Genomic DNA, 16612 nt, shown 5'->3' on the forward strand with positions numbered 1-16612 from the left:
ATCCTCAGTAGTACGTGCTTTAAGAAGAAGGGGGTATGGCTGGCAAGGGAATGACTGATGATCACAGCTTTAATGTAGGTGAGAACAGGAATTAACTTGTCTCTCAGACATTAAACAACAAATCAAACTGTGATTTTCCTGGGCTTTAGTCGAATGTTATATTTTACTTAAATTCCAAAATCCAACATTACTATTGAACAAGATATTAAAATTTAACAGTTTGCATTTGCTTTTTTGAATGTATATAAATTTACTACAATAATCTTGAGCTCTGCCCTTATAATTGGTTCCACATCATCAAAATAACATCTTCATGCATTCCCCTTTTTAGCTTAACCTATGAGTTATACAATTTATATTCAAATAAATATATGAATTATAATTCTTTAGAAAAAAATACTAAACATTTACACCTTAGCAAGGGAAAATATCTTGAATTATAGTTACAACAATCCAGTATTTTTAATTATTTCAAGTAATAATGAAAAAAGCATTCTTATAAGGGTTATTAAAAGCCAGAGCAGAGACCATGTCACAGTGTGCATGGACAGGCTTCTGCAGGGCAGCAGGGGATTGATAGCAAGTGAAGTCTGAGGTGTGATATAACGTGTAAGAGAACGTGTCAAACGGGGAGGGGAGCTGACTGAGCGACATGGAGATGCTCTGAGTTGCGTGCTGCTCTCTGCTCTCAGTGGTGACACGACAAGGCCAAAAATAAAGACAGCAAGAAGAAACCCGGACCTCTCTATTGTACGTGAAACTTCAGACAGTCTCCGTGCTAATTGGATTAATTGGTTGTGATGCATCGAGGGACTTCTCAGACACTCTATTTGGCTTGGGATAAATCACAGCAACGAAAGATTCTGGAGCCATGCTACCAGATCTCCCATTATTTAGATGCTTTAATTAAAAGTATATATATAACGGTACTAATTAATTAATTGGACTGCTTATGCACATTAAAGATAGCAAGGGGTTTAAATAATTAAAGGGGTTAAGATGTAAATCAAGACCAGTGAGACCTAAATGTCCTTAATTTCTACAAATAGCTGAACAAACCTGACAAAGAAGACTTAAGGCAGAAAATCTGTTCAGTAAGGAATAAAAAACAAGTTGATTACTTCACTTCAGGAATCAGTGAGGAATAGATCAAGGTGGATCCAGAGCCTGTCATGGGAACACTGAGCATGAGGTAGGAATATACATTGTAAAGAAACCTTACAGAACACTATGCACACACTCATTCACATCCAGACATTTTAAAGTTGACAATTCACCTACGCCATGTTTTTAAATTTGGCATGAAGCACGAGAAAAGCCACACAAACAATAACCCAAGCTCACAATACCTACAATAACTATAGCAAACCTAAAAATAATCTAGCTGTTACACTCACTTTTTTCATGCACACAGTTTTAGACAGAGGAGTTCTTTAGAGAGTTCTTCAGAGATTCTCAGTGGCATGTGGTATTGGATGGATGCCAACTTTGTTCCAGAAACAGCTCAGTTGGGTTCAGGTTATGTAACTTCACAGTAAAGCATGTGAAAGCTTTCACGCTTCCATGTTAGTAGGGAAAAAGGCAACAATGTGACTAGCAGTTTTTCAAACTTTATTTCTTATCAGTTATATAGTCCTCTCTGAAACTATTGGTATAGCATGACCAACTCATTTGTTTGTTCTGTACAACAAATAATGATTGTTTTCAGATCAAAACATGAATATAAGGTGAGAGTTTATGATTTTAGTATTTATTTTCTGGTCTTTACATGGAGATGTATTAAACAGTATAAAACAAAAACTTCAGGCAAGCAAAAGTATAGAAATAGATAAGAAATAAGAAAATAAATGTGAATAACAGTTTGGTTGCATATCCATTGCATGCAAACTGTTTGTTTTTACTTTTGTGATGCTTTTTCAGGCTTGCAACCCAGCTTCATCTTGTTGTTCTTCAGATGGTGAAATACTGCTGAGATCTGGTGATTGACTTGGCCAGTAAAAACCTTTAACTTTTTCCACAGATGAAGTCCTTTGTTGAGATGGCAGTGTGTTTTGGATCATGGCCTTGCTGCATGATGAAGTGACTCCAAACAAATTTAAATAAATTTCTCTTTAAATTTTTCTCAGATAAATTTCTCTTGTAAACTTCTAGAAGCAGCCATGCAAGCCCAAGCCATGACACTACCTCCACCATGTTTCACAGATGTTGACTATGATATCTTCACCCCTACCCTGTGACTGTTGTTTATGAGTTTTATTTCACAGCTCTCACAATGAGTCTGTCACCAGCTGTTGTTGTTTTCCATGGCTGACTTGTTGGGAGTGTGTTGCTCAGTACACCAGTTTTTTTTTTCTTTTTCAGAACATTGCACTCGCTATGCCCACTGTTGATCAAATACCTATAACCTATGACTTTGAAATGCCTTGCTTTTCACCCATAGACAGCCTTCAAATCTTCATGTTAGCAAATCCTTTTTATCAACAATTGAAGTTGTCACAGATGAAACTGGTGGCTAAAACCAAGAGTGGATGTTCAGAGTTATTTATTGTTTAAATGATCAGTCAAACAGGACACAACTAATCAGTCAAACAGGAAACAAATGGGTAACATGGAACACTTTCGAGTCATATGTACAGATATTTGTGCTCGACTAAAAACTTAGTGGTCTGATACAAATTGTGCTATGTTCTATGAAGTATAACAAATCTAAATAAAAATACCAGGGGATAAACCTGAAATTCTAAATTGTCTTCTCATATTCATTGATGTCACCCCAAATGTCTTCAATCTACCTTCAAGCTACAGCAAAAACAAATCGCCTTGCTGTACCAATAGGGTACCAATAGGTTTGAAGGGCCTTGTTCAAATTTGGTATTAACCTAAAATTTCCCAGAATGGCCAGGTGAGTCCATTTACACTAAATATTATATATTAAAATATTAAATTATAAATATTATTATGTGGCTCAAATGTGTGTACATGCAATCGCGTTTCTACATGACTACAAGATCCTCATCAGTCCTGATGTCACACCTGATGTGACTCAAAAATACTAGCCCAATAGCAACAATTATACAAAGTGTATATAGTCACCAAACAGCATTTTATAAAACAAACCATGTTTACATCCTGGCAACACGGGATACTAAACAGTCTTGTTGTCAAGGCTGCATCAGGATGCATTATCGTTCACACTACAAATATTCTGTGGCCATATACATCATATAATACCAGGACTGAGCAGCGCCTTATACTAATTTTAAATCCCTGGCGTGTGTTGTGTGTTAATTCAGAATTAATAGCAACCTCATGTATTAAAGTACCAACATTGTACACACTTCTGTAGTCAATCAAGACAACCTCAAACACCATCACTGGGTTGTTATGTATTCTACTCACTGTGTTCTGCCATTCACACTATGCCATGTGACAGGATTCAATCTGTGAACCTTAGAAAATACACCACTCTGGTTTTGATTTGGCTCTTCAAAAAAGCTATCAGAGACCAATACGGTTCCTCTTCCATTTCCTACTCATTGTCTCGCAGGGTAGAGTTGAAAACAGTGCAGTGATGTTATTGGATGTGCATTTAATCATTTGCTCCTTGTCTTTTAAAGAGGTAATCAGTCTTTACTCTCTATTTTTTTTTTTTGAAGTCCAGAACTGTTGGGCACTGATCAGCCTCCTGAGCTGTTTGTCCTGCAGGTGGGATATTGTTGGTTTAATGGGGAAAAAACAGGGATTGATTTTAATGTTATTGCCAGTAAGCAGTTATTATTTATCATTTTTAAGCTTGTTTTACAGGGTTTGACATTGTGAGTGTTTAACTTGGATTTTAAAAAACGTGAGCAGAATTTGGACAGGTGCAATAGTAATTTTTGACTTGCATCCTACCATACTTTAATATTATAGTAAATTAATCAACAAAAGTTGCTTAAAAGCTTTTTAAAATGACAGGATGCTCTCTGCTCTTTGTGTTTCTAAAATGCTAAGTGCTCAGACCATGTTTCATCAACTGCTCAGATTAAGATGGACAGAATATTTTAGAACCGTTAATTGAAAAATTTGTTCAGTTAAGATTGGATAACCAGGATAATGAGTAAAAGGTGAAAAAGTAATACATTTGTTCTGGTAAATTGTTTTGTGTAAGCAGTGCTTCCTAAAATCAAAAATACTAGAACAAATATAATGTATGACATATAACATATATGCAGTAGTTTGTATTGCATCTATTTCTGTAAAAGTCTCGATTGTCACAATTACTTTACACAAAGACTTTAGTGTTAAGGGCTAAAGTTCAACAAAATTTGAAAAGACTCTTAAACCTAATCATTAATCATGAGTACAATCAGGTGTGTCTGAACAAGAGAAATTCCCAAACTATAGTGGCAAAAAATCTTTAAATAAAACATTTTTAAAAATATAAATTAAAGAAAATATTTTTTCCTAAAGCTTATAAACTGAGTCAGTATATGGCAGAACTTCTTAGATAAACCTCAACTCTCAACAAATGTTCACAACATTCATAGCTATCACTAGCCAGCAAGCTATCATATGCTATTCTGACAGAAATTACGAGTATTACAATTAATTATAAAAATCCTAATTTAACACTACCAGCAATTAACACTAACCAGCTAGCTAACATGAACTATCTTGAAAGAATTTGATGCTTATAAGCAATGATAAATGTTTATAATCTTCATAACTAAAAATCAACAAGCTAGCTAACATGACCTCACAGAATTTGTAAGAGGAATATATATTTATGATAAATGTTACCATGTTCACTTCCAACAATAACAAGACAAGTCCTAATCTGACAGATTTTCTATTAATAATATGTATCATAATCATTGCTAATGCTAGCTGACATCTCACAGAATTTCTGAGAGAATTTCTTTTTTATAATAACCATAAATCATTAATTTTCACTGCTAGTGTTAGTTACAAGGTTAAAATATACTAACAAGAGATTTTAGAATAATCTTTGAACTACAATTGTTAAATTACTCAGGCACATTAGAAGTCATGTCTGAGTCTATACATGATCTTAAAGACTTGTCAAAGGAGTTGAATAACACTTCAATCCCTCTATCCTTTGGTCAATTTTAACTTATTCTACTTTAGGCTACACAAGGACAATGACCGTGAATGTAAGAGTAAATTGATCTTCTCTTGTTCTCAGGAACCAGGCATTGACACAACTGCCAGCAGTGATCATGAGCTCTAAATATACACTTGCCCTGAAGGAGAGAGATGCTAGCGCTAGCCTATGCGCTGCAGTGATCACTGAGTTGCCTTATGTCTCAATGGAAAAGAAGTTAATGAGCAAAGTGAAGACATCAGGTTTAACCAGTGTTTTCTGTCATGCATCACTAGTTTATTTCGAAAATCTGCACTCTTTGAAACATAAACATAAACATAATGCTTTAACAATATCAAAAACACACAAGTTATCAGGCGGACCACTCTGCATCTTGAAAAAAATCATTCTGGGTTGTGTGTGTGTGCGTGGGAGAATATAAAGGTCTCCAGGGATCCTGAAGAGAAGCTGAAATGTGTTTAAGAGGCAGTCTCACCACTTACTGAAGAGGCGTGAATTAAATTTCTTTGTCCAGTGATGTGCACTATCCTTCTTCTGCATTTATTTCCCCTTTAGAAAATGTTCAGCTCACATTTGCACTGCCATTGTAGTATCTGTTTTAATGGAATTAGTAATTAAAACATATATTTATAGCCCAGGGAAAAAAGTTGTTGTGGTGTGGGTCGGTGAAAGGTTTGAAATGGATAAAAGCTTACACTAGGAATTTTTACACCTTGATAGCTTTTTGGGTAATTCATTATTGAATGCTCTGCATATAAAGTTGGAGGCTTGAAAAACTTGCACCAAAGACCCTGGAATTTGTTAAGATTCAGTTACATAATCAATGTAACTATAAAGATCCAGGTAAGCAACTCAAGGCAGCTACTGTACTTACATAAACATTAATCAGAATCAGGTTAATTGGCCAAGTACTGGCTGTTCAAAAAGACCATCAAAAGTAAAGACACAAAGCTATACAGATAAATTAAATAAATACCACAATATACATAATACAATGTATATAATGTATACATAGCAATGTATATAAAGTCTGCTAGTGCATTGGAAATAACAGTAGTGCACAATGATTAATGATTAGTTTACACTGTTTTTTTATAGTCGTGTTTCAAGTTACCATATGTTACCACCACAGAAACTGACGAGACATCGGTTGTACAATATTAAAAAAAGTTAAATACTTTGCTGAAAGCATGTGCAAATGTTCCCTTTTCTGAGCCCAAAACTAAACAATTTACATAAATGTATGTAAAAAAAATAAATAAATAAATAAAAAATCTTCTACAGCAGCCTAGGTGGTTCTTGTTTAGAAAACTAAACTGTGGCCAAGGTTTTCATACATTTAACACAATCTATTACTACAGACATTTTCAAGAACTTGTCTATTCCATTAACACTCCCAGGTTCTGCATCCAGACCTCAGTTTGCCAGTTTAGTTGACACTCTCTACCATAAATCCTAAGTTCTGAAATGACTTCTACAAACTTCAAATAGTCACTACCTTGCAGAAAGAGTTATTGCTCCTGTAGACCATTTACAGGCGAATACAGATTAATTCACAAAATCAGCAGTTGATTGTTCATATAATAAATATGAATTTTTACACACAGACCACAAACAAAAATTAAAAATGCAAAGTTTGGGAAATTATGGTGCTTTGTCATTGATGTATTGCAATGACTGACTTGAATGGCATTACATGAAATGAATCTTTTTTGCATCTTTTTTGATAGAGCTGTAGAGCCGTTTTTCTTATTACTGTCGTCACATTTCTGCATTTTGTGTGTGTCTGCTTGGTCCTGCTGACCTCTCTCTCTGGCAGTGTGTTCCTCAGCATCGATCAGAAATGTTTAAGGGAAATTGCGGCATCTGTGGGATCAAGCCAGGCCAAGCAATAGCAGGAAAAGAGATTGGAGAGGATTTAACTTATGCGTTTACTGATTGCAGCGAAGAGAGCAATCTTTACCTCATTGTGTTTTTTCCTCATCTCTCTCTCTCTTCTTTCTTTGTGTGGATTCATCATGATGCTGAAATTGGACACTACTTCACATATATGATATAGTGCCCATGGCTCTAAGGAGGCTGCCAGAGAAGTGCTATTAATCAATGTTTACTATGAATAAACCTTCCTGGGGACTGGCGTACACCAATAAAATGACCTAAAGCAAAAAAAATTCTACTTATTAGGTTATGATTTTTTTATTTTTACATCTGAAACCTAAGGGTTTAATGTGTCTGTAAGAGAGATGAGGATGTGCGTTTACAGGTGTTGTGGGCAGAGTTTGGATAAATAGTAATGCATGTGATGTATTATCATGTCCAAACACTTCTTCTACAGGGGCATTGGCCACGGGTGTAGAGGTAATATCAAAAGCAATAATCTAGCTCTTCTTTACTTATTACTCTTGACGCTTCTGTCTTTGATTTCTTTTTTCAGGGGAAGACAAAAGAGCCTAAAGTCTATTAAACGCATTATTCATGTATCTCCAACTGCTACAGATCCATTAGACTTAAACAGGTAAGGTTATTGCTTCTATGACATTTTGGAGTTGATCCTTGATGAATTTTGGCAGAGCACCTCCTAAAATTATGTACTAAACTATTTCAATTAGGATGTTCGGCGATGCCAATGGTAATATTAGCTGAAAAGATAAAAGTGGACACTTTAATAATACTCCAGAATAAGAGGAGGATTGCCAATTTTATATTAGTTAAGAATATGCCTTGTCATTACAGAACAATTTTCCAGTTGTTTAAACATAAAGATTAGACCTTGAGGCAGAGCTGGACTAGAAACAACACACAGTATTCAACAATGTCTCATGTGTGCAAATGAATCACTAAAACCAATTATGCGTACTGCTTTGGACAGCGGTTGCTCAAGTGCTTAAGGCTTTGGGTTGTTGATCGGAAGGCTGGGGTTCAAGCCCCAAGTGGCCACTGTTGGGCCCCTGAGCAAGGCCTTTAACACTCTCTGCTTTCAGGGCTGCTGACCCTGTTCTCTGACTCCAACCTCCAAGCTGACAAGGAAATATTTGTCATGTTTATTCTGAAATCTTACCTATTTCATTATATTCTTTGGTTCCAAACCAGCTTAACCAGTAAAAGCAGTCAGTCTGAGTAAAAGTGTCTAAAACCTCACTAGATACAAGTCAACAGTTAAGGCATTGGACTACAGGTTCTACATTACAATTCCAGCATTTGGCAGACACACTTACTGTATTCTGAGAAATCTCATTTTTGTGGAACTGAGCAATGGAGGGTTAAGAGTCTTGCACAGGGACCCAGCAGTGGCAGCTTGGTGGGCTAACACCTTAACCTTTAATCTACCACATTCCGAAGATTTTAAGATTATTCTACACTCTTAACTGTGCAGATGAGGTAAATGTACTGTAAGTCGCTCTGGATAAGGGCATCTGCCAAATTCCATAAATGTGTTACTCTTTGAAGCTGCAGTGTAATTACATGCCATAGTAAAAGTGACAGAAGTCTAACCAAAACATTTAGAACAAATAGCATCTGTCAAAATGTTTGCAATGATCCAAACAGAAACTAGACACTTGGAGATTGGAAAACCGCCATTTGATACTTTTCTACTGTTCTCCTGTCTAATTTTGGTGAGATTGTGCTCCGTGTAACTTCAGACTCCTGTTTTGCATGACAGCATTGACACCCGAAGTAAACTGTAGACCCCTGATGTAGACCGATCAATGTTTGAGATGCTTTCTGAGATGCTTTTCTGTTCACCGTGGTTGTTAAGAGCGGTTATTTGAGATACCCTAGCTTTTCTGTCTTCTCCTCTGTCTGCTGATGTAGATTTGTAGATCACAGATGTTTTTATGTTTAACTTTAGACGCTACAGACAACTTGCAGGAGATCAGAAGTTTCTGAAATACTCAATCCACCTCAACTTGTACAAAATATTGTACTAGTTGTAAAATCTATCACATGACATTGCAATCTGTCTAATTCATTGAGATTTACTTCTCATCCAAGACTTGTAATATAGAATTCACTTTCACATGTTTTTCACAAGTAATTACACATTGCTCAGATCATCAGGAGATAAAAACTGTTATGATGTTTCTTAAGTCCTAACATAAAATGTGTGAAAGACTTATGCTTAGTAATGGACACTTCAAGTATTTAAGGAATAAGGAAAAGACTAAATGTGAAGCTGGATGCAAGCCAAGGTCAGAAAGTAGCTGCTAAAGGAGAAAAATGAACGATGGCCATTAATATTCACTTGTTTGTGTGTGCTAAATTTGAATTCAGAATAAAAGATGTTCACGGTATTGACACAGGCGTGGTTTGAACTTGTGTCAGCAAACAAGCAAGCGAACTGAATAATCTGTGTACACCACACTCACAATGCAAATGAAGAGAAAAGAATAGGAAACGTCATAGAGTTTGACTAAGAAATTAAGTAAGTAAGGCTAACTGTATATTAATAATTGCTTGTTTGCTGGGCTGTAAAATAAATGTTATATATTTAATTAAAGATTTCATTGTTCCTGAGCTGATAGCCAGCTGTCTTTCAGAGCCAGTCAGTTTAGGCAGTGTTAGCAGGAATACTTTCATAGCATTTTAACCTTCAAATAATTGCACTCAGGACAATTCAGATAGCTACAACAATAAACAGCAATGTAATCACAGTAAAATAAAATTAGTCGAATCTCTCCAACTACAGTATCTAGACAGACAGGTGTACGAAAGAGTATCATTAAGCCGTCTGTGCATACATCGTATAACAACCAAATGTACTCGCTATCTGTTTTCCATTTGCTCGCTAACCGAGTTAAATTATGAATTAGTCTCATGGAGATGGACAATTAGTCTCATAGATGATCTCCACAGCTTTACTTCATACAACAATGAACTGAGTGAGATAAGATGACAACTCTAATTCATCATCAAAACCTTACGTAATCCATTCTCTAACATTAATTAACCCATTTTTTTTTAAATAAATGTATGCTTGTGAGTGTATGCAAATAAGTAAAAAGGGTGAATGAAATATGTACAATATAACAGAACGAAACTAATCTAATCTGATGGGTCAGAAAATATTGATTAATAATCTATAAGAGCAACTATATATTTGCACTATGTTATTGTTTCTATAGTAACATCATTCCAACATCATCTAAGGACATTTATGGAAGGAGTCTTTAGTGTCTGCACTTTGTAACAGCACGTTAATAACAGGGACTAACTCGGTTCATGGACTTTTTAACATTTTGTTGTGGGTTTGCAGATGAAAAATAGTCTCTCTGGCTAATTCTGGCACATTTACAGCCATGGTTATTAATTTGTATTGTCCCTGAAACAAATAAACTAAACTAAACTAAATATGGTGTGGTAGAAAATATATAATTTTATTTAAAATAAATATGAAGTAAAACAAAAACTCAGATGATTAAAGATGCTTAAAAAAACAGTAATTAACTAAGGACAATATAATATATAAAACTACTAATACCATAAACAATTCTTCATATTGACCTGATGTCATACTTGTGTACTAGATAAAGTGCAGGGTTTTTTTTCCATAAAAAATTGGGAATTTCTGAACTGCTTATCCTACACAGGGTCACATGGAACAATTTAGAGATGTCAGTCAGCCTACAACACATGTCTTTGGACTAAGTGAGGAAACTGAAGTAGCTGGCGGAAACCCCTGAAGCACAGTGAGAATATGCGAATGTCACATGCTCAGGGCGGAGACGAGAATTTAACCCCGAACTCCGAGGTGTGAGGTGTGAGACCTGAAATACTAAACAAACAAACAAACAAACAAACAAACAAATAAATAAACAAATAAAACAAATCCACACAAAGCAGCACAAAATGTTACTGTAAATGCTGTAATTGTACTTGATAGTTCTTGTTTCTTTTAAAACTTTCATGATCAATTTTTCTGAAAACAAAATTGCATATAGATAAAGAATACACCACTTATTTGCGGGTTTAAATATGCATGACGGATGGATGAAACTAACTTCATTTACTGTTGAGAAGCATGCAGTCATAAAGTGATTTCTTCCACATTTTAATTATATAAGCTGCTTAATGTCATTCAAAAAATGATCTGTTTTAGTTTGTCAACCTCTAGGCAGGAAAAAGAGTTACAGTAATTTCTCGTCCACATATTTAACAGAGGTGTTGGCTTTCCTTCAAGTATTCACAGCTTCAGCAGGAGATGTTGGGTGGAGCCACTGATTAAAACAGATTAATGATTTCTTCATGAAAATATTTAGAACTGTTTATTTATTTATTTTAAAAAAGGACATTTAACATTTAACAGTCCAGCAAGAACTGTTAGCGTCCCACTGTGGTGCCTCTTGTGTGTCAGTGTGTATGAAGAGTTTAGTCTAATTACCAGTGTAAATACTTTGTACTTGAACCCATGTGCTTGAACCCAACTAATATAAAATTGGCCATCTGCATTGTTCAGTCTGAGCGAATGTGAAAGCACATGCATGTAGACACTAAGCTAACCTACAGCCAAAGAAAAAAAAGAATCTTTCTTTTGTGTGTGAGGAAACTTTCTATTTTCCAGATAATTATGATATAAACCATAACACAGTGCACAGATCTGAATATTGCATGTTGTGTTGTTTATCAAGATGCTTCATGAATGTGTTAATTTATTAAGATGGCCTCTTGAGGCACAAATATGGCAAAATAAATGATTAGTTCAATCTTCCCTAGAGTCTTGCACATTTCCTGGACTTGTTGTCTGGTGAATTATACCATTTCCTATTTTCCCTTATGGCTTAACCTTAAATAATTATCATTATTTCCCTCACATACATTCCACATGATCATGTGCAATTCATCTGTGAGTTCATTATGTGAATAATACTTGATACACATATTACAAGCAATGAAATTCAGTGATAAATTGTAAATCCTAGTGAAAGCATGCGACAACAAGGACACGTGAATAATAAACTCCTCTGTTCTACACTATGTGGCCAAACCTTTGCGGACACCTGACCATTACAACAATATTTGCAAAGCCCATCTTTGCTGTCAAATAAGCTCTACTAGATTTTTGGTTCATTCAGCTACAAAAGCATTAATGGGGTCAAGCACTGATCATCTCAGGGTAAGGTCTGTGATTCTGTCACGTTCCAGTTCATTCCAAAGGTCTTCAGTGAGGTTGAGGTCAGGGCTCTGTTCAAGCCACTTGAGTTTTTCCATTCCACTCTTGACAGACCTTGCTTTGTCCACAGGAGCATTGTCATGCATGTTCCAGTGAAGGGAAACTATAAAGCTAAAGCATACAGTACAAAGACATTCTACACAATTGTGTGATTCCATCTTTGTTGCAGCACTTCATTATTGAACAACTTCATTTCGTTGTGATGGTCAGGTGTCTACAACCGTTCTGAAATAAAAGTTCAACCAAATTTATTATGTGTAACAAAAAAAATCACATGTGAAAAATGTGAATAAATAATGTGAAAAAAGAATCAGTGAATGATCTCAATGTGCCGCTGCTGTAATCGTAAAGAATGTCCTGTGCTCATTTCCGGTTTCTTATTCACAACCTTTTCATACTGAACATCCTTTCAACATGTGCTGTTTGCCTTTACTTTTCTACAACTGTCTATTGTAATGATCGATAATCTCTCCATCCTGTGGCACCTAGAGTTCTTTTTGAGTCTGATTCCTCTCAGCGTTTCTTCCTCATGTAAATGTTCTCCACCATTGTCACCTCTGGCTTGCTCAGATGGGATCTAAATCTACATCAAGATGTGTAAAGCTGCCTTGTGACAAGGTCTATGGGTAAAAGCTCTGTATGACTAAAATGTAATTGAAAACTGAATGTGGAAATACTGAAAGCTACAAGACATTTGTGCTACTGCATGAAATCACACGGCTAGAGAGAGTCTGTGCTCTCATGCTGGAGTGATGTCCGTTGGCATTTGGGAGATGATGCACTTTAACCTTATCCACCATTTCCAATCAAAATCTGCTTAGAGCTGCATGGAGTTGCATTAAGAACAGCATCTGGCATAACAACAGCACAATTAGTGGACACATGACCTAAACATCTGATATGCAATACCTTAGTGACGTGATACATACAAATGCAATCGCGTGTATAAGTGACACAGTGAATAATTCAAATATTAATTTAAAAAAATTAACCCAACATGAGCCATGAGGTCATGGGTCCTGGTCCTGGCATTTCTTTTTGTTTGAATGGATACAGAATATCATTTCATTTATTTCGTCTTAAATGAATTATCGTGACATGATTGCATTTGCGATGCAACGCTCATTCCTCATGTACATGTCAGTGTGTGATGGGCATAAAAAACAACCCTAAAAAACAACCCTTCCTTTTTCATTTGCATGCATTTTATAAGCATTTAAGACAGTTTCAGATTCATAAACAGAATATCTACTGGACAATGAGATGATTCAGTGGAAAACGAAGTGGTGTCAAGGTTGAAAATAAGCTTGTATCTAGTTCCTCTAATAGTCTGAATACTGGTTCAGCCTTAAAATGTCTGGTGAATGTTTACATGCATTTTGGCAGCTAATGGAGTCCATTTTGTAAGGGCAAAGCCTGAACCTATCAATCTCAGCCACTTTTCCACTTCATGAGATGTTGTATTACTAATGCGGACCCCCCCCCCCCCCACACACACACACACACACACACACACATACACATACATGCTATCTCTATCCTCGTCTTGTCTCTTTCCCTCAGATGAGACCAGGAAAGCCATGAATATGTGAGCCTCAGCATGCTGCTATTTTCATTCCATTTTGTCTGTCCAACTCTTTCTCTTGTCAGAAGACATGCTCATAACATCAAGGCAAGTACAACCCATGATACACATCTGATATACACTTTGTTTGACAAAGCATTGTATTGTATGTCCTTGTACAGTGGTGCAATATAATCTCTGGCACAGGAACATCTGTTCATCTGCTCAGTTAATTATCCAATCTGCCAATCATGTCGATAAATGTTAATAGGAACATGAATAAATAAATAAGCAATGAAATAAAAACAGGAAATCTACATTAACTGAAATCTTTTACTCTGGCCTGGTAGATGATGACGGAGGCATTTTAACACTCGTAGCTACAAAAAGACTGTCAATAGCAGTTCGATTTGTGGAGCTGGAATTAAATCTGCATGTGGGATTTTCTTTTTCCTGTTTCACTTTCAGGTGTAACCAGATTTTAAAATGTTACTACTGGTTGAGATACATGGAAAAGAGAAAAACTGACTTTATCATGTGAAGGCTTCTCTATGGCTTGTGGCATATGTACTGTATTGCGGGTATGTATGTACTTCCTGGGGCTTTCTGCATTTTGTAGTATAACAGCATGAAACTTAAATGCACTGGGAATCTATACACAGTAGTACAAACAGGAACATCTGTTCATCTGCTCAGTTAATTATCTAATCTGCCAATCATGCTGATAAATGTTAATAGGAACATGAATAAATAAATAAGCACATCAAACATCAGAATGAAGGGAAAATATGATTTATAATTTTTAGTGACCATAAACATCTAACGGTCTCCTGTAATTTTTTATTTAATTTCTATAACAGATTTTAGAGTTTACTCAGAACGGCACAGAAAAAACCTCCAGTGAGCAGATGTTTTGTAGATGGAAACGCCTTGCTGGTGAGCGACGTGAGATGAGAATGGCGAGACTGAAATGAAATCTGGGAAATGTGGGATTTTTTTTTTCCTTTGTCCATTTTCAGGTGTAACCAGATTTTAAAATGCTCCTACTGTACTCTTGGTTGAGATACATGGAAAAGATAAAAATGTACTTGATCATGTGAAGGCTTCTCTATGGCTTGTGGCATATGTATTCACACTTTCTAGGGCTTTCTGCATTTTGTAGTATAACAGCATGAAACTTAAATGCACTGGGAATCTATACACAATAGTGCAAAATATTGAAATAGAGCTCACGTTATATACAAACAAAAACATAAAAGTTGTGATCTCCATCAAAAGCCACATAATTAGCTGGAATGGATGTAGTGTCACATGGGATCTATAGGAAATGAAGACCAGTGAGCTACAAACCAAAGTACTAGACAAAGTTCTTTGGAAAATATCAGTCAGGGTTATGTTGTGAAAAAGTATGAAAGGTTTTACAGACGGGACCAAGAGTAAGAGGTAGTTCTGAAGAAAGCACTGAATGATAAAATGTAAATAAAATGTAATTCATTTAAATGCTGATGCATCGTTTATGTGGTATCAACATGCTGTTGGTTTGTACATGACAGAATCTGTAATTAATATCTGTAAAGAATTATTTTTTAATTCAATTCAATTTTATTTTATTTGTATAGCGCTTTTAACAATGGACATTGTCGCAATGCTGGTACAATCTCTGGATGGGTAGAAGAAGAGAAGTACGTGGAGAGGAATTAGCATAGCTTCTGTTCATAATATTAGCAAGCACTAGATGATAATGTGCGTGTACTAGAGCAAAAAATTATGGGATGTATTATGTGTGTAATATTTATCATCAAGTGACCAGGTTAAACAGGTTAGAGAAAACTGTTTTCATAGTTTGGAGATCGTTCAGTTCTCTGTAGTATATCTTAGTTTTTATACAGCGTTATGTGAAATCCGCAAGGTAGAAACACATCAATGCAGAACACACAGCTCTGAGCTGGCTTTAGAAATGTAGCCCACTGTCAGGAAGCATTAGTCATTTATACTGTCTTTTACACTGAAAAGCACTGAAAGCCATGACTTTACCTTGAACTACCTTCTAAGAAGAGTGAAGATAAAAATCAGAGAACAGCATTGCCATGGGTCAGCATTCTGGCCTCTAAGAGAGAATAAAGCTATTTAACAAAGTATACGTACACAAAATCGTCTCTTAGCAAGTTCCCCAGAGAAATATCTTACAGACATTTAGAAAATCTAGCCATGCATGAAGTAAAGCTTATTGGATTCTTACAGCTCTTGTGATAGGGTTATCAAGGATACTTGATTCACTGCTGCATGTTGGGAAAACTGAACATAGTTTGTGTTATTTATTTATTTTATTTTTTTTACTCATGCATCTGTCACATCCTATTAAAATTCTAAAAATATTAATGTGATATTAATGTAATTTTAACCTTCTCACTGAATCACTACAGCTCTGAACACAAGTTCATTTCAGCCTGATAATAAGAAAGGAATAAATCCGTTAAAATAAGTGTTGTTAATGCTGTAAATAAATAAATAGAAGAATGATCAATTCAGCCAGATAGACTTCATGTTAAAACTAGAACAAATTTTCTGGTTATGTAATTGCAATTTTTGACCATATATTACACAGTAGTAGAAGGGATTGATTAATAATCACACTGTCCAATCTAACCAGAAGATGATGAGTTCTGTTTTGCATCTGCTTCCTCATTTCTTCTTTGGGAATTTTTTTTTCTCAACACCGTCACCTGTGGCTTGCTCAATTGTGTCTTGAATTCATAGTTTTCTGCAACTCTGC

The sequence above is a fragment of the Tachysurus fulvidraco genome, chromosome 23 (assembly GCF_022655615.1).
Source record: "Tachysurus fulvidraco isolate hzauxx_2018 chromosome 23, HZAU_PFXX_2.0, whole genome shotgun sequence".
Classification (NCBI taxonomy): domain Eukaryota; kingdom Metazoa; phylum Chordata; class Actinopteri; order Siluriformes; family Bagridae; genus Tachysurus; species Tachysurus fulvidraco.